This window comes from Stegostoma tigrinum, chromosome 1 (genome assembly GCF_030684315.1).
Source record: "Stegostoma tigrinum isolate sSteTig4 chromosome 1, sSteTig4.hap1, whole genome shotgun sequence".
Lineage (NCBI taxonomy): Eukaryota > Metazoa > Chordata > Chondrichthyes > Orectolobiformes > Stegostomatidae > Stegostoma > Stegostoma tigrinum.
In genome coordinates this window covers 90782547-90806770 of record NC_081354.1, presented here as the reverse complement: position 1 = coordinate 90806770, position 24224 = coordinate 90782547, and the positions used below count along the sequence as shown (strand labels likewise).

The 24224-nt window shown below is 41.0% G+C and overlaps 1 long non-coding RNA gene across 1 annotated transcript in view; it reads right to left on the bottom strand.

Annotated features, from left to right (window-relative positions):
- Positions 1-19233: 19233 nt before the first annotated feature.
- The window catches only part of LOC125457620 (uncharacterized), a 274204-nt gene continuing 269213 nt past the window's right edge, over positions 19234-24224 (bottom strand). Inside the window, exon 5 of the long non-coding RNA XR_009446703.1 lies at positions 19234-20958. This is a non-coding gene — a long non-coding RNA (uncharacterized LOC125457620). The remainder of the gene's footprint in view (positions 20959-24224) is intronic.

Genomic DNA, 24224 nt, shown 5'->3' with positions numbered 1-24224 from the left:
TTACGCAGAGAGTTGTGAGAGCATGGAATGCGTTGCCAGCAGCAGTTGTGGAAGCAAGGTCATTGGGGTCATTTAAGAGACTGCTGGACATGTATATGGTCACAGAAATTTGAGGGTGCATACATGAGGATCAATGGTCGGCACAACATTGTGGGCTGAAGGGCCTGTTCTGTGCTGTACTGTTCTATGTTCTATGTTCTATGTTCTATGTACTGCTTTCAAATACTGTCCAACCAACTCACTCGCATTATTTAATCTTTCAGTAAAATTTGACACATAATTCAAATGTGTTATCCCTGAAATCTAACTTACCAGTTTCTCCCAAATTTGCTTCAATGGCCCTCACACCACATGCCCAAAATCTAATGTAAATGTACTGAATTTAGTTGATTCATTAGGTGCACCCTTAATTGCAAAAGGTACAAATGGAATCCCTTTAACCCAATCTTCTGGATCATCTTGATTATGAACCCTCAGCATGGTCTTTAAAGTTTGATACCACCATTCTAATGCCCACTGTAAATCTGGATGGTATAACAGCTGTATTATTCCTAAGCAATCCATAACTTTCTTGAAGAGTTTTGATTTAAAATTTGACCCTTGATCCAATCGTATTTCTAGGAGTGGTCTGTATGTAGTAAGAAATTTTGTTAACTCTGCTTCAATCCTTTTAGCTATGATACTGCATAATGGAATGGTCTTTGGAAATCTCGTAGACATATCCATTGTGGTCAACAAATAATGATTCCCACATTTCACTTTAGGTACGGGTCCTACTCAATCAATTAAGACTCTTGTAAAAGGTTCCTCAAATTCAAGAATGGATATTGAGGGTACTAGTTTTATTTTATTGCCTGAAGTTTTCCAATTACCTGAAATGAATGACAACTGATGAAATGTAACCAGTCCATGTCAATAAAAAGTATTTTTGTATTTTGGCGTGAGTTTTCCTGACTTTGAAATGATCTCCTACTGGTACTTAATGTGCTACCCGCAACATTTCCTTTCTATGACCCATGGGCAACTTTGATGAACTTCTGCCCATTTTCAGCCAACTAGTTATATAATGGTCTCCATTTCCCCATCGAGACATCATTTTTAAGACAGTAACATTCTGGAACACAATCAGATTCTTCTTTGGTGCATGCTTTTTGGCACAACTTATTCATTTTTCATCTTTCTGTTGTGATTCAGCTAATTTCCTTGAACTAAAAATATCCACTTTTTCCTCCAAAGATAATAAGAACTACAGATTCTAGAGAATCTGAGATAACAGAGTGTAGAGCTGGATGAACACAGCATGCCAAGCCGCATCAGAGGAGCAGGAAGGCTGATGTTACAGGCCGAGACCCCTCTTCAGAAAAGGATCTCAGCCTGAAATGTCAGCCTTCCTGCTCCTCTGATCTGCTTGACCTGCTATGTTCATCCATCTCTACACCTTGTTATCTCACTTTTTCCTCCACTTATTTTTGTCTTTTTTTTCTCTCAACCATTTGAGCAAACGTAGCTTCTGATCACTGAACTTCAAATTCCTTATCTTTATGCTTTAATTTCTCCTCCTGTTTCCACCTGTAGCTGTTCCTCTTTTTGTTTTTTCTGAGATGTAGTACAATGTCAGGTCTATGTGTGTTTACTTGAAATACCTGAATAAATGAGCAACTTATAACATTTTCAGAAAGAATAATCTGCTCCCTCTGAACCTTAGAAATGAAAAACAATAAAGGTGTAAGTTGCTGTCGCACTAAAGATCGATTCATTAGCCCTCCATTATCCTTTAGAAGCTCTCATAATTCAGATTTTTTAAACACAGACAGCTTTTATACTGCAGCTGTGAAATTACAGACTAGATTGTCCCTGAAGGACATGGAGTGACACTGTATGAATGTTTGTTGTTATTTAATCATGACATTTGTGCATTGCTAACTCGACTAGCATTTATTGCCCATCCTTAGTTGCCCTTGAGAAAGTGGTGGTGAGCTGCCTTCTTGAACAGCTGCAGCCCATCTGTTGTAAGCACATTCATGACTTCACTAGGAATTTTACCCTCATGAAGGATGAGTGATGTATTTCAAAATCAGGATGATGAGTAGCTTAAAAGGGAACTTTCACGTCTGTGGAAGGGAACTTCCCAAGTTTGTGAGACATAAACTGAACCCATAGAACAGTCAACTCAAAGATAACTCTCTAAGCTGCATCTACCCTCAAACAGCAAAAACAACAGTTAATTCCCAGAAATACCATTGCATTTTGTTGCTATCAATTAGATTATCTGCACATCTATTCTGTTTTTGTTTGGGGCCATTCTCATATCTTACCTGCAGATCTTATAATTTGCTACGTTCTGAGGAACGGCCACTCAATTCAACATGTTAACTCTGATTTCTCTCCACAGATGTTGCCAGGCCTACTGAGCTTCTCCAACAATTTCTATTTTCATGTCTTATTACTTGCTATTTTTGGTTGCCAGTCCTGAACCACTTACAACTATGCCTCGTGAAGATGTAAAGCACAGAAGCAGACTCTTCGGTCCAACTCATCCATGCCGACCAGATATCCTAAATAAACATAGTCCTGTTTGCCAGCATTTGGCTGATATTCCTCTAAAAGCTTTCTATGCATATGCCTATCCAGATGCTTTTTAAATATTGCAATTGCCCCAGCCTCCAGCCCTTCCTCAAGCAGACCATTCCATACATGCATCACCCTCTGCGTGAAAAAAGTTGGCTTTTAGGTCTCTTTGTGGCTCAGTGGTTAGCACTGCTGCCTGACAGTGCCAGGGACCTGGGTTTGATTCCAGCCTCGGGTGACTGCCTGTACGGGGTTTGCACATTCTCCCCCGTATCTGCATGGGTTTTCTCCGGGTGCTCCGGTTTCCTCCCACAGACTAAGGATGTGCAGGGTGGGTGGATTGGTCATGCTAAATTCCCTGTAGTGTCCAGGGATGTTTAGGTTAGGTGCATTAGAAATAGGGAAATACAAGGACAGGAGAATTGGTCTGGGTGGGATCCTCTTCCGAAGGGTGGTGTGGACCAGTTGGGCTGAATGGCCTATTTCCACACAACATGGATACTTTGATGATTATTAATAATAAATCTTTCTCCTCTCACCTTAATCCTATGCCCTCTAGTTTTGGATTACCCCACCCTGGGGAAAATACCTCATCTATTTACCCTATCTATGCTCCTCATGATTTTATAAACTTCTATAAAATCACCCTTCAGCCTCCTAAGTTTCAGGGAAAATAACCCCAGCCTCTTTAGCCTTTCCTTCTAGTTAAAACCCTCCAACCCTGGCAACATCCTCATAAATCTTTCCTTAACCCTTCACATTTCATGGCATATTTCCTATTGCAGAGAGACCAGAACTGCATGCAGTATTCCAAAAGTGACCTAAACAAGGTCCTGTATAGCTGCAATATGGCCTCCCAACTCCTATGCTCAATGCACTGACCAACAAAGACAAGCATACCAAATGCCTTCTTCACTATCCTATCTACCTACGACTCCACTTTCAAAGAACAATGAAGCTGTACTCCAAGGTCTCTTTGTTCAACAACACTCCCCAGGACTTTACCATTAAGTGTATAATTCCTGCCCTGATTTGCCTTTCCAAAATGCAGCACCTCACAATTATCCAAATTAAACTCCATCTTTCACTCCTCGGCCCATTGGCCCATCTGATTGAGATCCTGTTGTACTCTGAGGTAACCTTCCTCACTGTCCAAAACATGACCAATGTTGGTGTCAAAGGAAGGGTGAGGAGAGAAACAAATTTAAAATATTATATATGAATGCACGAAGCATAAGAAATAAGGCGGATGAGCTTGAGACTCAGTTGGAAATTGGCAAGCACGATGTTCTGGGGATAACTGAGACATGACTTCAAGTGGACAGGGCCTGGGAAATTAATATTCAAGGATTTACATACTATCAAAAGGACAGACTGATGGGCAGAGGGGGTTGGGCGTCCTGTTGGTGAGGAATGATATTCAGTCCCTTGCGAGGGGGGACATAGAATCAGGAGATGTAGAGTCAGTATGGATAGAGCTGAGAAATTCTAAGGGTAGGAAGACCCTACTGGGAGTTATCTACAGGACCCAACAGTAGTCAGGATGTAGGGTGCAAGTTGAATCAAGAGTTGAAATTGGCCTGTCACAAAGGTATCACGACAGTTGTTATGGGAGATTTCAACATGGGGTAGACTGGGAGAATCAGGATGGTACTGGACCCCAAGAAAGGGAGTTTGTGGAGTGCCTCTGAGATGGATTCTTAGAACAGCTTGTACTGGAGCCTACCAGGGAGGAGGCAATTCTGGATCTGGTGTTGTGCAATGAACCGGATTTGATCAGGGACCTCAAAGTAAAGGAGCTGTGAGGAGGTAGTGAGCATAATATGATGAGTTTTAATCTGCAGTTTGAGAGGGAGAAGGGAGAATCGGAAGTGTCAGTATTGCAGTTGAATAAAGGGAACTGTGGAGCAATGAGGGAGGAGCTGGCCAAAGTTCAATGGTACAATACCCTATCAGGGTTGGCAGTGGAACAACAATGGCAGGTATTTCTGGATATAATGCAGAAGGTGCAGGATCAGTTCATTCCAAACAGGAAGAAAGATCCTAAGGGGAGGCAGGGCCGGCCGTAGCTGACGAGCGAAGTTAAGGACTGTATAAAAATAAAAGCGAAAAAGTTTAATAGAACAAAGATGAGCGGGAAGCCGGAGGACTGGGAAGCTTTTAAAGCACAACAGCGGATAACTAAAAAAGCAATACACAGAGAAAAAAATGAGGTATGAAGGAAAACTGGCCAAAAATATAAAGGAGGATAGTAAAAGCTTTTTTAGGTATGTAAACAGAAAAAAAGGTTAAGACTAAAATTGGTCCCTTGAAGTCAGAAACGGGTGAATTTATTATGGGGAACAAGGAAATGGCAGAAGAGTTGAATAGGTACTTTGGATCTGTCTTCACTGGGGAAGACACCAGCAATCTCCCAGATGCAATAGTGGCTGAAGGACCAAGGGTAATGGATGAACTGAAGGGTATTTATATTAGGCAGGAAATGGTGTTGGATAGACTGTTAGGTCTGAAGGCAGTTAAGTCCCCGGGACCTGATGGTCTGCATCCCAGGGTACTTAAGGAGGTGGCTCTAGAAATTGTGGATGTATTGGTAATCATTTTCCAAGGTTCTATAGATTCAGGATCAGTTCCTGCAGATTGGAGGGTGGCAAATGTTGTCTCACTTTTCAAGAAAGGAGGGAGAGAGAAAACAGGAAATTATAGACTGGTTAGCCTGACATCAGTGGTGGGAAAGATGCTGGAGTCAATTATAAAGGATGAAATTATGACTCATTTGGATAGCAGTAAAAGGATAGGTCAGAGTCAGCATGGATTTGCGAAGGGGAAATCATGCTTGACTAATCTTCTGGAATTTTTTGAGGATGTATCTATGAAGATGGATAGGGGAGAACCAGTGGACGTAGTGTACCCGGACTTTCAGAAAGCCTTTGCTAAAGTCCTGCTTAGGAGATTGGTGATCAAAATTAGGACACATGGTATTGGGGGCAAAATACTGGGTTGGATTGAAAATTGGCTGGCTGACAGGAAGCAAAGAGTAGTGATAAATGGGTCCCTTTCGGAATGGCAGGCGGTGACCAGTGGGGTACCACAAGGTTCAGTGCTGGGACTGCAGCTGTTTACTATATACATTAATGATAAAGATGAAGGCATTAAAAGTAATATCAGTAAATTTGCTGATGACACAAAGCTGGGTGGCAGTGTGAAATGTGAGGAGGATGTTATGAGAATACAGGGTGACTTGGACAGTCTAGGTGAGTGGACGGATGCATGGCAGATGCAGTTTAATGTGGATAAATGTCAGGTTATCCACTTTGGTGGCAAGAACAGGAAGGCAGATTACTGCCTAAATGGAGTCAAGTTAGGTAAAGGGGAGGTACAACGAGATCTGGGTGTTCTTGTACATCAGTCAATGAAAGCAAGCATGCAGGTACAGCAGGTAGTGAAGAAAGCTAATGGCATGCTGGCCATCATAACAAGAGGAATTGAGTATAGGAGCAAAGAGGTCCTTCTGCAGCTGTACAGGGCCCTGGTGAGACCGCACCTGGAGTATTGTGTGCAGTTTTGGTCTCCAAATTTGAGGAAGGACATTCTTGCTATTGAGGGAGTGAAGCGTAGGTTCATGAGGTCAATTCCCGGATTGGTAGGACTATCGTATGTTGAAAGATTGGAGCGACTGGACTTGTATACATTTGAGTTTAGAAGGATGAGAGGGGATCTGATTGAGACGTATAAGATTATTAAGGGATTGGACGCTCTGGAGGCAGGAAGAATGTTTCCGCTGATGGGTGAGTCCAGAACCAGAGGACACAGTTTAAAAATAAGAGGTAGGCCATTTAGAACTGAGTTGAGGAAAAACTGCTTCACCCAGAGAGTGGTGGATATATGGAATGCTCTGCCCCAGAAGGCAGTGGAGGTCAACTCTCTGGATACTTTCAAGAAAGAGATGGATAGAGCTCTTAAAGATAGTGGAATCAAGGGTTATGGGGATAAGGCAGGAACAGGATGCTGATTGTGGATGATCAGCCATGATCATCATGAATGGTGGTGCTGGCTCGAAGGGTCAAATGGCCTACTCCAGCACCTATTGTTTATTGTCTATTGTCTCTTATCTGCACACTTACTAACCATACCCCTTGTATATCAATAGAAGTTACCATGCCATACGTTGAATTTGTGTTGGTATTCTTTTCTGCCTTACACAGTGTCCTTGTCTAAAAAATGCACTTCCTTGGTACCCCGACCTCCCGTTTTGCTGAAATTTCTGTTTTTTTCTTTCTGCTCGCTTTTTCATGTATACAATTTTCTACAAATTCCTGACTCTTATCCTACTTTCTTCCCTTTTGTTAATCTCTGCATGTTCAAGCCACTGACCCCAACACTTTGAGGACAGCCTTGCCCACTGAAAATCAGCAACTTCAGTATCCACTGGGTTTGAGAAAATGGAAAGGTTATGGCACTCACAAAGAAAGCACAAAAAGAATGAACAAGGATAATTTTGTGGACTATTGAAAATGTCATTGGGTAAAGTCAGCATGTCATGCATTTTTGTGACATATTTTATTTCAAAACTTGGACAAGAGCATGCTATGCTGGCCTGGGGGAAAGTAGGTTAGTATCAGGCAATGGTGACAAGTAGGTGCTTTCATGGGTACCTGAGCCCATTGATATGGAGTGGTGATGTTATAAATGCTTCCTCCAGTCCCATTTCTCCTCCTCATGAAGCGTTCGTTGAAGGTCTGTTGGCTATGATTATGCCCTCAGGATTGCCGGCTAATGCAGGATACGGCAGACAACAATCAACGATGAGACATACTACAGTGAGTGTGGTGGTAGTGGTGAGTGGCCCAGAAAGTCCAACTGCTGTTTGACAATATCATTGTCCAAAATGTTTCTGCGCACTGGATGAATGGACTGAGATGTGGAAAAACACAAACAAGGCATTAAGTAACATGCCTACTATCTTTGCACTGCTATTCTATTTTGCTAGCCTCAGGAAAGTGCACAAATAGCCTGCTCAACTGAAAATAAAGCTCTTTCCACACTCAAATGATGTTTACTAGGAGCTTGGTGGCTTATCTTGTGCAGTGATTGTGTCAGATAGGGTCATAGAATCATACGGTATTGAAACAGACCATTTGGTCCAATCAGGCCATCATGAGCATAATTCAAAACAAATCTCGTACCACTTGTTTGCATTTCATTCTTATCCCTCCAAATATTTTTTATTCATGTACTTATCCAAACATTTTTTTTTAAATGTTGTAACTGTACCTCCATCCATCACTTCCTTTGGCAGTTCATTCCACACATGAACCACACTGTGTAAAAAAGTTGCCCTTCATGTCTGCTTTAAATCATTCTCCTCTCAACTTAAAAATATACTCCTTACTTTTCAACTCCTCTAACCCAGGGAAAAGACTTTGGCTATTCACCTTATCCATGCCTCTCATGGTTTAATCAACATTCTACAGTTTAAAAATATTCTTCCTATAAGATGGTGACCAAAAATGTAGAGAACACTTCAGAGGAGGCCTCACCAACATTCTGTATAGCCTCAACATGACATCCCAACTCCTATACTCAACGAACAATGAAGGCAAGCATGCTAAACACCTTCTGAGCTACCTTGTCTACATGTGACCTAAATTTCAAAGAATTATTGTGCCTGAACCCCTAGGCCTCTCTGTCCTACAACACTACCCAGAGCCTGGCTATTTATTGTATAAATCCTGCTCTTGTTTGTTTTATCAAAGTGCTACACCTCATATTTATCCAAATTAAACTGCATCTGTCACTCCACAGCCCATTGACCCAATTAATCAAAATCTCTTTGTAATCTTAGATAACCTTCTTCACTGCCCACTACACCACAGTTTTGGTGTAATCTAACCATGTGTCTTATGTTCTCATCCAAATCATTTACATAACTGACAAACAAAAGTAGGGAACCCAATACTGATCCCTTTGGAACACCACTAGCCAGAGGCTCCCAGTCCGAAAACCTACCCTCCACCACGGTATTCTGTCTCCTACCCTCAAGACAATTTTGTATCCAGCTGGCATGTTCTCCCTGAATCCCATGTGATCTACCTTTACTTATTAATCTACCATGCAGAATCTTGTCATAGACTTTTCTAAGGCCGCATGGATAAAACGTTTACTGTTCTGCTTTCATCAATATTTTTGGTTACTTCCAGATATGCCCTGCCCATTTCCCAGTGGGCTTCAGGTCGTGGGGAACTGGAAGCTCCACTCTGTAGCTCAATAAGGAGCCTGCCTGAAGCAATGGCTGAACACGGCAACACCTCCCGCCGCAGCTACAGTGTGGGCCATCAGAAGTGCCCACTGATCTGCTAGCTGTCCAGGTGTAGGCAGCTGTCGATACAATGTCAGGACCAGAATCTGGCATGTAATTCATGGTGGCTGAGATACTGTGTCTTTGAGTCCATTGGCCATCACAGTTGGGCTGAGCCACATCATTTCCCCAAACAGTGAACTCTTGCCATTTGTTGTTGAGGTGGACAGAAAATAATCTCCTTGAAGAAACGGAGACAGGTGAGTAATGAGTAGTGAGAAACATCCTCCTCCTCTGCCTGTACAGAGCTTCTCCTTCCTGTTGCATTCACACCATCTCCCCATTATACTGGAGCCTAAAGGGGAATGTAATAGTTTCTTTGATTGTTGGATGTATGTTTTCTGCTCAGAGACTTTAACGTATATCGTGCTACTTCCAAAAGTTCAGCACTACCATGTTCTGACTGAACAATCTCATCCAACAAAAAAGCATATATTACTTCCAACAGGAAGTCAAGAACACTTCATCTGCAAATTATAGAACCATAGAATGGTTACAGCATGGAAGAAGGTCATTCATTCTCATGGTCAGAGCACTTCCGTATTTTGGCTGTGTCATTGTCATCAGGTTTCGGGGTGGGAGGGGACTTCTTTCTGCAAGGCTGATTGGGCAATCTTGTACCATCATTTCAAATTTGCCTCATTAACTACCTGGTATGGCCCAATGGTCCCTGTCCCCTCATCCAATGCTAACCTAAATCTCTTACTCATTGTACCTGAAAATACTGACCGCTGCCAACTTATTCTGATATCTCTAGGGCCAGTGTTGTCTCTAAAATGCCACTTGTTCACCCTGTCAAGTGCAGTGAAGCTGTTCTGCATGGTTTGTAATATATGCCCCAGACATGGTAGACGAGAGGAAGCTGGCACATTGGGGCATTGCAGAATGAGAGCTGGAGGCCCTGGCCATCCCAGCCTGGTTCAAGGTTGCCACCTAGGTCACTAGCAGTCTCAATTTTCCAGAGAAATACCCAGTCGTGTTTCACAAAGGCCAGTGCCTTTCTCTGCTCCACCAAGGTAAGTACTACCAGCTTCTCTTTGCTATTTTATATTCTATCTTTAGTACTGTACCTACCTCTTACCAAGGCTAATACTCTTTGATTGTGTTCAAAATCTTCCCTCAATTGCTGTTAGCAATTCCAGTCTTCCTGGAACTCCTGAGTCAAGGCTCTCTCCTTTAATTTGATTAGTGGCTACTCCCTTCAGACTTTGAGACATGGTGTTTACTTAGAGCACATATGATGTATTTACTGGGTACACAGCTGGCAAATTGTGCTGCTGGGAGATTGACACAGTGCTGTGCCAAACAGCAATATGTTCACTCCCTTGACTACTGACAGCTGCCAACCTTGACAAGCTGACAGTCTTTGTGTCTGTGCTAATCTTTAAAGCAAGAAGAAATACTGTGCACCTCCAAAGTGCAAATGAAGGAGAAAGCACTGAAATACATGGCAAGTCAAGGTAGAGCTGCTGTGAGTATCTTGGTGAGCACAAAGTGAGACTTGGAAAATAGCCAATGTGATAGCATGTGCTCATTCTGAGTTCCACAGTATTACTAAGAGAGTAGGTAAACAGTCCTAGGATGCAGCTTGGTGCTGTTGATGAAATGAACGCTTATTCCTGTATGCAAAGTGTCCTTGGCGCTCTCTGAACAGCAGCTTTAAAATGTAGAAATGTACTGTAAGAATGAACATGGTCGGAGATGTTTGTGACAGTTGTCCAAGATGGAGGCCGAGAGGAAAAAGTGGCAAGATGGACTCATCAGGGACCTGCTCAGATTCTCATAATTTTTAAATTCTTAACATTCAGTTTCTTTCTGGCAGGTTGGAGAATATTAATAAAGTCAGACTAGATTGTAATGAGAGTGGTAACAAAATTTAATCTTCATTAATAGATCTCTTGCTGTTCACCGGAGAGAATCCCATCTCAACACCTCGGGTTCTCCATGCTTCATTTCATATTTTTAACAACTGCAGTGCTTTGCCTTTAGGGCCTGAAATATTGCCTTTACAAGGATGTTGATTGTTGTGGTACTCATACTAAAAGCCATCAAGAGTGAACTCTCCACCATTTATTTCACTCTGGCTTCCGTAACACCAAAATCAGAGGATCTACAGAGCCATATTATGTATCGCTTATGTATGACTGAGATAATTGCGTTTTCGAATCTGTGACAGAGAGAATGCAGATTAACATTTCACTACGTATATGCTTGATAAAAAGAAGAATGCAACTTAATCCCAGTTTCCAGCTACTTCATAACCTTGTATGTAACAACATTTTGAACACCCATCAATATTTTTTAAAAAATGCGATATGAAGATTTCATTACATCTTATATTGACAGTGCACTTCCATCTCAGAATGAACATATTCACATTGCTCTTTTATCAAAGGCTCATAAAATCAATGCTACATCATGGATTCTTAGATCTAAATTACAGTTTTTCAAACTGCTACTCTTTTCCTTTCCTGTTAAAAATGCCGTGACTTTATAATAGTCTCTTTCCCCATGAGACCTCTCTTAGAATGCAAACAGTTTAAAACCTGGTTTTCACAGATGGGCCACAGTGCAAACAACACAGGATGGTTTTTCAGGTTTTTACACAACTCAGCATCATTTCATTTCATTGCTCCTTCAGGGTAAGAGATATACATAATACTTCCAGTTTTACTGATTCCACATTACTGGTTTGGCTGACTTCATGGGCTCATGTCGATTTATTCTGCAGCCGCATTTTCCCACTTTTTTTTAAAATGGCTTTGGCATACTTTGGCAAGTGGCATATTTATTGACCACCTCAAGTGCCCTGAATAGCTCACAGTGGACTTGAATCAAGGCAGTATACTTTATAATGAGGAGATAACAAGATGTAGAGCTGGAATGAACACAGCAAGCCAAGCACCATCAGAGGAGCAGGAAGGCTGATGGTAAGGGCCTAGACCCTTCTTCACTAATGCTGCTTGGCCTGCTGTGTTCACCCAACTCTACACCTTGTTACCTCAGATTCTACAGCATCTGCAATTCCTGCTATCCCTGAAACTACTTTATAATGAAGTTTGGTGAGGAATTTTTTACAACTGCTGTTAGTGATTGTAACTGTCAGCTATTAAGAGTTAAACAAGTAAGAGGGGGTTAAATGCAGACCTTCATTAATGTATAATTTGCATTTTTAACAATAAACTATATTTTTTTCAGGATTATTTCATCTAGTAACAGGCCACAGATTACAATATTTGTTGAATGCAACTTGTTTTTGTGGGATTGATGCAGGTTTAGAGATTTGATCGTAATGGATTCCAAAGCCCATGTGAACTTGGGAAATTTGTGCAGTACCATTTTGCTCAAGGAATTGGTACAAGCGCTCTTAAGAGCATAAGCAGCTTGATTTGCAGAGAGATTGTGATGTGAGTGAATGTGCAGTGTTGGCTTTTTGCCTTTTCCCTTTTCTAACAGATCTGTGGTGTCCCTACACCCCAATGAGTACAGTAGTTCAAGAAAGCAGCTCACCACCACATGATCAAGGGCAGTTAGTGATGGGCAATAAATGCTGATCTGGCCAGCAACACCCACCTCCCAAAAATGAAGAAAAAAACAATTTAGATATATCTGAAAGGCAACTTCAGAGCTTGCTAGCTATAATTCAGTGCATAAGGAAAAACGTAGATAAATGGAAAGGCTTTTGTCATAGACTGATTTGACATTTGAGGGGAACAAAACTGTATGTTCAGGGCAAAATGGGCCGTGCAAAGTCCACGCCTCTGTCCATCACTGAGCTCATATGCATATTCACAACTGGTTGTACAAATCGAGACTTGGCTTAACAGGTCAAATGAGACAATAACAACCTGGACTGTAACCTTTTCTTGGTCTTTTTGAATGGTCATCTTTTGAAGTGGATCTGAAATAATTAATATTGAAGCAGCATTCAACTCCTCCTGAGCTACGAGTGTCATTCTGTTTTTTTTAATAGGTTGAGAAGAAAGCATCGAACACAAGATTCAAAAGGGGTCTCACCGGGGTAGTGCACTGGACAACAAGCCCCAGTAATGACGATGTGAACATTCCGATTAAATCAGCAAATTACACAACTTTATCTGGCTGTCTAATTCAAGTGAAAGGAGTATGTTCACGAAGGCTTATTACTCACAAAAAAAACTATTTGTCGTAATCAAACTTTTTTTTAGCCATTGGTAGCATGAATTGCTAACTCATAAGTAAAACACTACACCCTTTTTAAAATAATTCCCATTTCTGCACAGTCTTTCAAAGCAACAAGTCAAGACAATTCCGGTTTCCCTGCTATAGGAAAGACGTTGTGAAACTTGAAAGGGTTCAAAAAAGATTTACAAGGATGTTGCCAGGGCCGAAGGGTTTGTGATATTGGGAGTGGCTGAATAAGCTGTATCTATTTTCCCTGGAGCACTGGAGACTGAGGGGTGACCTTATAGACATTTATAAAATCATGAAGGGTGTGGATAGATAAATAGACAAAGTCTTTTCCCCAGGGTGGGAGGGTCCAAAACTAAAGGGCATAGGCTTAAGGTGAGGGAGGAAAGATTTAAAAGGGATCTAAGGGGTAACTTTTTCATGCAGAGGGTTATGTGTGTATGGAATGAGCTGTTACAGTAAGTGGTAGAGGCTGGTACAATTACCACAATTAAAAGGCATCTGGATGGGTATATGAAAGGAAGAGGGAAATGGGCCAAATGTTGGCAAATGGAACTAGATTTATTTAGGATAACTGGTCGGCATGGACAAGTTGGACCGAAGGGTCTTCTTCCATGCTGTTCATCTCTATGACTCTACGGCATAAACATTATGGCTGGCAAAGGGCAAGTAATGTCTGATAATCACCCTTCTGCCGCCAACCCTGATCATAGATATTAATGAGATCCTTTCATCCAGCTTTGTTTTGACTCCTTCTGAATATTGGTGATGCCAGATTTTAGATGCGCTGATTTTCAGTCTTCCATTTGCTGTTTGAGGATTGGCCCTTTCCGTACCTCTGAAAGTGATTTTTCCTTTCAATAAGGGAATTCCAGAAGGAAATGATGAGCGAAAACAGCAGCAAGGAATTTTTTTCTGTTATTTCTCCCCGCTAGAGTGAGGCAAAGAGACTGAAGTGAATTCTCTTTCAGGCTAGGATCTGCTATTTATGGTTAACTGCTCACAAACCAATCATGTGGTTGTTAATGTGCTGAGCCTTCCTGATCCCACACAAGGTGTTCCAGAAAATATTTTCATGTTAAACTGCAAACACCTTCTTACACAGCTTTCTTCACTTAAAGCAGTATTTTTCCCATTATCTTTGTCCCCAGTATTAAAAAGAAATGTGCTACATGCAGTCCCCAATTTGTAATTGGGTTCTACTCTTGAGTCCATTCGCAGGCTGATTTGGACGCAAGTTGGAACACAATGCACGCCAACACGAAATAATCATTCGTAAGTATGAGGAAATGTTTACATGCTGGATCTTTAAAATTAGCATTAATACATTCCTGTATGGATCTCATCTGTAAGTACAAGCATTCATAATTTGGACGTTCATAAATCAGCAAATGCCTGTATTTACAAGAAGACACAATGTCTCTGGTTCCTGATAATCATTGTAATTATGCCTAGCTTATCAGTATAATTTGTAACTGTTGCTGTCATGCAATTAATTACATTTTGCTCTGTAAGCTGAGTGTCTATTCTTATTAAGGCTCAATAGTGGCTCATCTTCTATAACTGCAAGCTAGATTGGCCTGTACAACCGGCAGTGGTAGACAGCAGTAGCTCCGAAAGTTTGGTGGTTCAACACCATACAGGGGTTGTACCATCAACGTTAGGGTTCTTGTGCACAGTGGTATTTCCTTACCTCTGAGCCAGGATGTTTGCGTAAAGGTCCGAGCTGTCCCAGAGGTTCGTCTTAACATGTATAAACTGTTGATAAGGATAACTGCAAAGATGTTAGCCAGGTCTCCTATCTTAATGGTAAACAGGATATTCTGATTTTATTATAATAAAATGTGAGGCTGGATGAACACAGCAGGCCAAGCAGCATCTCAGGAGCACCAAATCAAAGTTTTGTGCTCCTGAGATGCTGCTTGGCCTGCTGTGTTCATCCAGCCTCACATTTTATTATCTTGGAATTCTCCAGCATCTGCAGTTCCCATTAATTCTGATTTTATTGATTGGCACAGCAGCATCAAAGAGCCAAGTGACTTACTCCTGGTGCTAATTTCCATACTGATATGTTTACCAGTAAGGATGTATATATAAGTCGCTCTGTCAGTGTATGTTCTGAGTTTGTTTGCCAAGTTAACCTATCTTAGACTTTCAACTCCTAAGTTATATGACTGTACATAAATTAAACCTATAGTGCTTACCAATCCAACAAGAAAAAGTGATTTTGTGTTAAGAAACAGAACACAAAAATTTGACAGGCAATATAAAGAAATGCTCAGTTGTTACAATGTACAGCATAGCAAAAGGCAGAAATCACACCGGTAGTTATAGAAAAGGAATTAATGTTGGCATCAAATAATTTCCAGCACTTTCAGAGATAGTTCTATTCCCATAGTATCTTTGATACTTGATCATGTCAGAAGCTTAGAATCCACTGGTTTCATTTGCTTCGCTGTCTTCTGTAACAGTTACAAAGCAGGATTGTGTATTGACTGGAAGAGACAGCATACTGATCAACAAACTGTAGTCAAACAATCACAGATGTAAAACGGGTTTGGAACTACGTAAGTTAAAAATGGTTTTAACACAATGGCATCAGAAACCTTGCAACCATTTCAAAAGAGGCTTATGCAGCATTTCCTTACAAACTCAGTACTGTGTTACCACATATATGCTGGAAGTGTGCAAAGTAAACGGTTTATGGCATCAAACATTTTCTAACACAAAATGATGAACAATGTGTCATTTTGGTCCCTGCAGGTCTAGTTAAAACCCTTGCCTAGTGGCTATCAAATGATTGTGTTCAATTGTACAAGAGACCCCAACAAATGATATTTAAAGAACAAATAATCCAACCTCCAGGTGAAGACTTTGTGATTTATTTCATCTGGTGCAGCATTAGTGCGGTAATGTGTGAGACAATCACAATCCTTCTTGGGCTATAGCACAGCCTGGAAATGGAGCAGCAGCAGAGGGAGGAAGCAATGCTCGGAGGGAGGAGACAAACTTTCAGCTGCAAGCCCATACTCCGCAAAGATTTCAGGGATGACATCCCCATCTCAGAGAGTGGTAGTGAGAGAGAGGAGACTGCATTTTGCTGAAGAAATGGTTAGGGATGTGCTTCACTTATTATAAGTCAGCCTGCAATCTCATAGTAGAGTAAGGATTGCATTGATAGCAGCCATTAAGAACACTGTGGCCCTAAGTTTCTACATTCCAAGCGAGAACAGGCAACGGAAGCAACATCTCCCTGATCACTATCCATCACTGCATCGGAAAGTCACAAGGGCCTACATTGTCAATAACTAGAGAGACAACAGTGTGGTGGTAATATCAGCTAATCGAGAGGGCAGTGCTCTGGGACTTGTATGCAAATCTCACCATTTTAATTCAGTTAATGGCTGGTGTCAATGGCACTGACCATGAAATTATTAACGATTATCCTTAAAACAAATCTGGTTTACTAATGTCCTTTTATTGAAGGGAATCTATTGTCCTCATTCACTCTGGCTTACATCTGACTCTGGGCTCACACAATATGGCTATCTCTTAACTAGCCTCCACATTGGCTCAGCAAGTCAATCATTTTGAGGGTGTTTAGGGTTGGGTGACAGATTTTGGACTTGAATGAGACTTGAATTTCATGGAGCCCTACTTCTTGTTCCAGAATCCTGCTGCTGTAAAAGTGCAGCCCTTTCTTCTGGACCTTCAAAATCTATCTCACAAAGAGGAAGAAGGAGAGATGGACAACAGAAGGATCTCAAAAACTCTCACTTGAAATGGGTTATTCATGAAAAAACACTCAGGCTCTATTCCAACTGTGATCTCATCCCTGCATCACAGCTGCTCCACACATTTCAATCCAATTTGCTTATCATTTGGTAATGGTTGATTGGACCTTTCAATGTGTGTGATCTTTCTCACTCTAAGATAATGAAGTGTCTTAGTATGTGTTTTTGATCTTAAAGATAGCAAACTATTACTCACAAACTTCGATACCAAGGACAGTACTGCTGATTTGAGCCCTGCAGGTGCTTTTCTCAATCCATTCCCACAGTCTGTTCTTACAATACATTGGAAAAAAAAACAGACATCTCTTAAGACTGATTAGTAAATTTAATAAAAAGCATAGTTTTCACTCTCTAATGGTTATTAATTACTTGTTCTTCAATTACGGTGTAATCAAAACACTTCCTCTAATAGTGTTGTTGGTTGGTACTCATAGTTCAGCTTGTCAGTGTTCTGGGTCTGTTAATTGTATCAATGCAAAAAAAAGCCTCTTTTGAAGAACACGGAAAGGAAGGAACTTTTTTTTTCCATCAGTAGAGTGATCAAGAAGCTGCAGGCTTTGATTTAAGGTAGGAGTTTGAAAGCTAAGAAGAGAGTTAAGAGTAATGCTTTTCAGTGGCATGATGGCTGGAGATTGGAACTCTCTGTCTTTAAGAGTGGTCGAGTCAGATGTCTCATAACAGTTAAGCAGTGATTATACATTCATTTACCTTCCCGTAGTCTCCAGGGCTACAGGCCAAAAGCTGGAAAATGTGATGAATAAATTCACCTCTTTGCTGATGTGAATAGGCACAACTGCCTGAATGGTCTTGATCTGAGCTGCAAACATCTCTGAGGCTATGAGGTAAAAGTAGTTTTTTTAAAATGTATTTCCACATTACCATCTGCCCAGAGATCAGTTTTGGTAGGTTCTATAGCCATTTGTCTGCCACTTATCTCTTTTCATTTTTCTCTATCTTTGGGGAAGAATGTCCTTAGTCTTGGAATGATTAGACAGTTAGTTGCTTGATCAGTCCATTTACAAAAGCCTTCTGAGCATAAATTATGCTAGGTGTGATAATCATTTCTCCACTGACATTGCGCAATAACGCAGCAATGCAATGCAAAACTTTGTTTTGCTGTTCAGTACTTACTGATCATTGATCTGATGGAACATACTGAACACTCTGCCCAATGGTTTGAATGTCAATTGCAGTGTGGCACTGTGATAGGACTCACTCCTCTATCACCACTTATCTTAGTCAGTGAATTGCAATCTGACCGAGGACAGCTAATAAACTGAAGAGACAACTCATTGTAACAATGATCGCTGCACTTTTGGAGTTGTTAAATCGTCCAGCGCTAGAAATGTGCAGCGGCCAGAACGTGCATTCTTCTAGGAATAACATTGCAAATTTCAAGGTAAATAAATGGCTAACCAAAAATGAAGGAATTTGTCATTAAAAACTTGGTTAGAAAGTTTAGATTTGTGGATTACGCCCTTGCTCCTTTTCAAGAACGAAACAAAGGACACTTCCTTTTTGCTTTATTCTGACATGGGATTTGGTATCACTGGCAACATCAGAATTTGTTATTCATCCCAATTTGTCCTTGAATTGGTGGCATGCTATGCTATTTCAGAGCAAAGCTAAATATTTTCCACATAGCTGTGAGTTTGGAGTCTCAACTGGGTCGGCTTTACTTTCCTAAAGCACAATGAATCAAATGGCTTTTTGTCACAATAATATTACATTAGATGCATTGATGTGGAAACCTTTTATTGAAATTCTTTCCAACCTCGTGGCTTATTTTAGAGCTTTGCTAGTTTTCCTGCTCATAGACTACAGGTGCAGGAAAAAAGATGGTATACATTAAATCCATGCTGGAATAATTGTTGTCAAGGAAGTAGAAAGCCCTTAAGTTCAAACTTTTGGATGATATACCTTCATTGTTCTGTAAGACAATAACAGCTCTGCAATTCCCTGCAACACCTTTAGGCTGGAAATCACATATGTATGACAGAACTGGGTTCACCTGAAATCCACAAAATGCCAAACACCCCAAAATATTCAAGGTTATGCTCGCAGAATAGAAATAACAAGTTAAGAACTGCATCTATCATATTCCAAAGCTATTATTGCATTAGAATCGAAAAGAAACTAAAAAAAATTTAGAGAGTAAACATCATTAATTCATTTTGATTTTTGCAGTCTTTTATGATATTTCAGCAATGTATATTCTTAATGCATACTTTTTAAAATTATTTTTGTATATTAGACATATAAACAATATTTAAGTGCTTCCTCAAGAAGACATTAATTTCAAATTAATTTTCAACTATTTTTAATGGTAAATGCAATTATCTAGCGCTAAATAATTATTGCGATTAAAAGTGCATTCAAGAAAAACAAATTAATAATTCTGAAAATGACTGTAAGCATAATGATCTGCTATTAATACTATAATTGTTATAATGTGCATTTACCAAAGTAATCATTGCTCACCCTCTCCAACAGGAGTTGCACAGAATTTGATGGAGTGTACAAGAAAAATGATGCATAAAACTTTCATCTTTTTCTCATATTTCCATGGTATGAAACAGTAAGAAATCAGATTATTTGAGTGGTATAGGAAAAAGACAGACGTCTTTTAAAATAAATTCATGGGATCTGTGCTTTGTGACTGGGCCAGCCTTTATTATCCATCGCTCGTTGCACTTGAGAAAGTGGTGGTGAGCTGCCTTCTTGAACTTCTTACGTACTTTACATAGACACACAATGCCACGAGAGACGGAGTTCCAGGATTTGGACCCAGCAATACTAAAAGAACAGTGCTATATTTCTCATTCAGAATGGCCAATGACTTGGAGGGGATATTGCAAGTAGTGGTATTCCATGTATGACCTGCCCTTGTCCTTCTTTATGGAAGTGATTGTGTGTCTGGAAGGTGCTGTCTAAGAGCCTTAGTGAATTTAAGGAGCATATCTTATAGATCATACATGCTGCTGCTAAGCATTAATGATGGATGGATTGAACTTTTGTCGAAGTTGTGCCAACCACTCAGATTGCCTTGTTCTGGATGGTTTCACACTAACTGAACTTTGCAGGAACTTCACCATCCAGGAATAGAGATTATTCCATCACACTTCTGAATTAGGCCTTGTAGATGATGGTCAGGGTTTGGAGGGTTATTAAGTGAGGTATAAATTCCAGGTTTCCTCGTCTCTGATCTGCTCCTGCAACCACAACATTCATTTGGCTCGTCTAGTTCATTTCCTGGTCATGATGACACCAAGGATGATGATAGTTGGTAATTTACCACTGAATATCAACAGTGATGGTTAGATTTTCTCTTGTTGGAGATTGTCTTTGCCTGTCACTTATGTGGTGCATCATTACATTCCATTTGTCAACTGAAGTCTAGGTTTGTCCAGGTCTTGCTGCACTTGAACATGGACTGCTTTAGCGCCTAAGGCGTCATGAATGACAGTCAACATTTTGCAATCATCAATTGTATCATAAGATGTTAACACAACATTTATGGTTATGATTGCATTATTAACATGCACCATCAGGCTTGTTTCACAAGGTCCACTTCATATAAAATAAAACAAGATATGCTTTTGTTTATTGTGATTTATAAATCACTTATTTGCCATTGGCTGTTCTTCAGTCTAAGAAAGTTTCTACCCATGGATCTATATATGATAGAAAAGGCTAACTCTCAGTTGACAAATGTTTGGGCCCATGGGGTAGGATGTCCCACAAGGCCATGGGATCTGGAACACAAGAATTGGTTCCTTTTGTTTTGCCACAGCATGACCTTGTCATTAAGATGTTGTGATTCAAAAAATGATGCAACTTGAGAAGTTGTTGCCATTCAGAATGATTCCTCCCAGATAACAATGTTTAAGCTCCTCCCATGGAACATTGGCCAGTTGAGAAATGAGAGTTCAGCAGCTGGTGCGGAGGATGCTTGGTGACCATCCAGACAGGGTGTCCTGTCTAGTCAAGTGATTTTTCAGCAATTTTGCTTGAGCTCCTGCAGACCTGGCTTCAGCACTGTCATTTGGTCAATGGCCTTCCCATCAAATCCTGGAAAGGAAGTGAGAAATATTTGCCAAATAATTCAATTTGCCAGGTCAGATCCCAAGGATATAGCTGCTGTCCTTGCAAAATTATAGTGATCTCCCACAAACAGTCATAGCCGGTGAACACACTTTCACATGACATGTCCTACCCATGACACCATCAGTAGCTTGTGCTGTAGGTTTATCACACGCACAACCATCTCCTACCCAGCAGCAATGGGACACGTACCTAACATTCAGATTGGCTATGCATCTCACACCCCACCTCCTGTTGCTTGATGTGAAAGGTCAAGCCAAACCCTCAAACGAACTTAAATGACCAACAAAACAGTACAAAACCACAATTGTGACAGCAACAACAAAGTTAACAAGCACAAATACAAATGCATTGATGAGATTCTTCTCACAAGGCAATGAAGCTTTCAATATTGTCACCCTCTTACTTCTTGTTGTTGGAGTAGAGCAATCTGAAGTTTTTTACAACAAGTAATACTATATGTCTTAAAAAGAGAGGATGGCAATCTTCACAATTAAAGTCAACAGAAGAATTAATGCAAGAGCTAGACAGGTCTCTGCCAAAAATGCCCAGATTCTTTGAATCTCTGGGATTTTATAAGCTAAAATTGATCTTTGATTAGCTGAAATGAAAAGTAGCATGTGTTCCCATGAGCACTCCAGAAGGTTTGCAATCACTTGTCTTCTGACACGTACTAAATAAAATCACAGTTCCAGAAGGCCTCTCTGATCTTGTCTTCATTTTCTTTTAACCCCTTCACAGAAGTAACCAATATACATCCCATTAGTTTGAAATCCAAACTCAAAAAATGTTACTTACATAAAAGTCATGCAAACAGGTTGTACTACAAGCGTATAATTAACGCCTATACATAACTGTCTATATTTATTTGGCATTTATGTTATCTTTAGAGAACGAGGGCATTATGTTTTTCCTCATAGTCCATTTACTACTATATCTTTACAAGCCACTATATGCCAGCAGACCTTTAAGAAATATGCTCATTATATCATCACCGTATCATAGCATATGATCTGACGGTTGAAAGACCAACCAGAATCCATCATAAAACAGGTCAATTGAAGAATGGCAGAGAACATAGAAAAGTACAGCACAGTACAGGCCCTTTGGCCCACAATGTTGTGCCGTGGATTAATCCTAATCCAAAAATAAAATAACCTAACCTACATTCCCCTCAATTCACTGCTGTCCATGTGCATGTCCAGCAGTCGCTTAAATGTCACTAATGACTCCGCTTCCACGACTACCACTGGCAAACTATTCCATGCTCTCACAACTCTCTGGGTGAAGAACCTCCCTCTGATGTCTCCTCTATACCTTCCTCCTAACACCTTAAAACTATGACCCCTCGTGGCAGTCAATCCTGCCCTGGGGAAAAGTCTCTGGCTATCGACTCTATCCATGCCTCTTATTACCTTGTACACCTTGATCATGTCACTTCTCTTCCTCCTTCTCTCCAGAGAGAAAGGTCCGGGCTCAGTCAACCTCTCCTCGTAAGACAAGCCCTCCAGTCCAGGCAGCATCCTGGTAAACCTCCTTTGCACCCTCTCCAAAGCCTCCACATCTTTCCCATAATAGGGCGACCAGAACTGGACACAATATTCCAAGTGTGGTCTCACCAGGGTTTTGTAGAGCTGCAGCAAAACCTCGCGGCTCTTAAACTCGATCCCCCTGTTAGTGAAAGCCAAAACACCATATGCTTTCTTAACAACCTTATCCACTTGGGTGGCAACTTTGAGGGAGCTATGCACTTGAACACCAAGATCCCACTGTTCCTCCACACTGCCGAAAACACTATATTCAGCATTTAAGTTCGACCTTCCAAAATGCATCACTTCGCATTTATCCAGGTTGACCTCCATCTGCCATTTCTCAGCCCAGCTCTGCATACTATCAATGTCTCGCTGAAAATAGCCCATGATACTATCAACGGCACCTCTAACCTTTTTGTCATCAGCAAACATACTAACCCACCCCTCAACCTCCTCATCCAAGTCATTTATAAAAACTACAAAGAGCAGAGGCCCAAGAACAGATCCCTGCGGGACACCACTCAGCACTGACCTCCAGGCAGAATACTTACCATCTACAACCACTCTCTGCCTCCTGTCTGCCAACCAATTCAGAATCCAGACAGCCAAATCACCCTGTATCCCATACCTTCTGACTTTATGAATAAGCCTGTCATGGGGAACCTTATCAAATGCCTTACTGAAGCCCATGTACACCACATCCACTGCTCGACCCTCGTCAACCTGTCTTGTGACCTCATGAAAGAACTCAGTAAGATTTGTGAGGCACGGCCTGCACCTCACAAAGCCATGCTGATTCCCTTTAATCACGCTATGCTTTTCCAAATCGTCATAAATCCTATCCCTCAGAATTCTTCCCAAAACCTTGCTGACCACAGATGTAAGACTGACTGGTCTGCAATTTCTAGGGATTTCCCTATTTCCTTTCTTGAAAAGAGGAACAACATTTGCCTCCCTCCAATCTTCCAGTACAACTCCCGTGGACAATGAGGAAGCAAAGATCTTCGCCAGTGGCTTAGCAACCTCCTTTCTCGCTTCCCTGAGCAACCTGGGATAAATCTGGCCTGGCCCTAGGTACTTTTCAATCTTAATGTTTGCCAAAATTTCCGACACATCAACTTCCTCAATTCCGATCTGTTCAAGCCTGTTTCCCTGCTCCTCAAAGTTCTCATTCACAACAAGGTCCCTTTCTTTCGTGAAAGCCGAAGCAAAAAACTCATTTAGGGCTTCCCCTATCTGCTCAGAATCCATACACAAGTTCCCTATGCTGTCCCTGATCGGCCCTACCATCTCCCTGATCATTCTCTTATTCCTCACGTATAAGTAAAATGCCTTTGGGTACTCCCTAATCCTTCCTACCAAGCATTTATCATGCCCCCTCCTGGCCCTCCTCATCCACTTTTGAGCTCCTTCCGAGCAAGCCTGTAATCCTCTAAAGCTGTGCTAGACCCTTGCTTCCTCCACCTTACGTAAGCTGCCTTTTCCTTTTTGACAAGAAGCACCTCTGTTCCCATCATCCAAGGTTCCTTAATCTTACCCCTTCTTACCTGCCTCAGAGGAACAAATTTATGCATCACTCGCAACAACTGCTCCTTAAACAGTCTCCACATGTCTGTTGTGCCCTTTCTGTGGAACATTTGCTCCCAATCTGTACTTCCCAACTCCTGCCTGATAGTGTCATAGTTTCCTTTTGGTGGATGT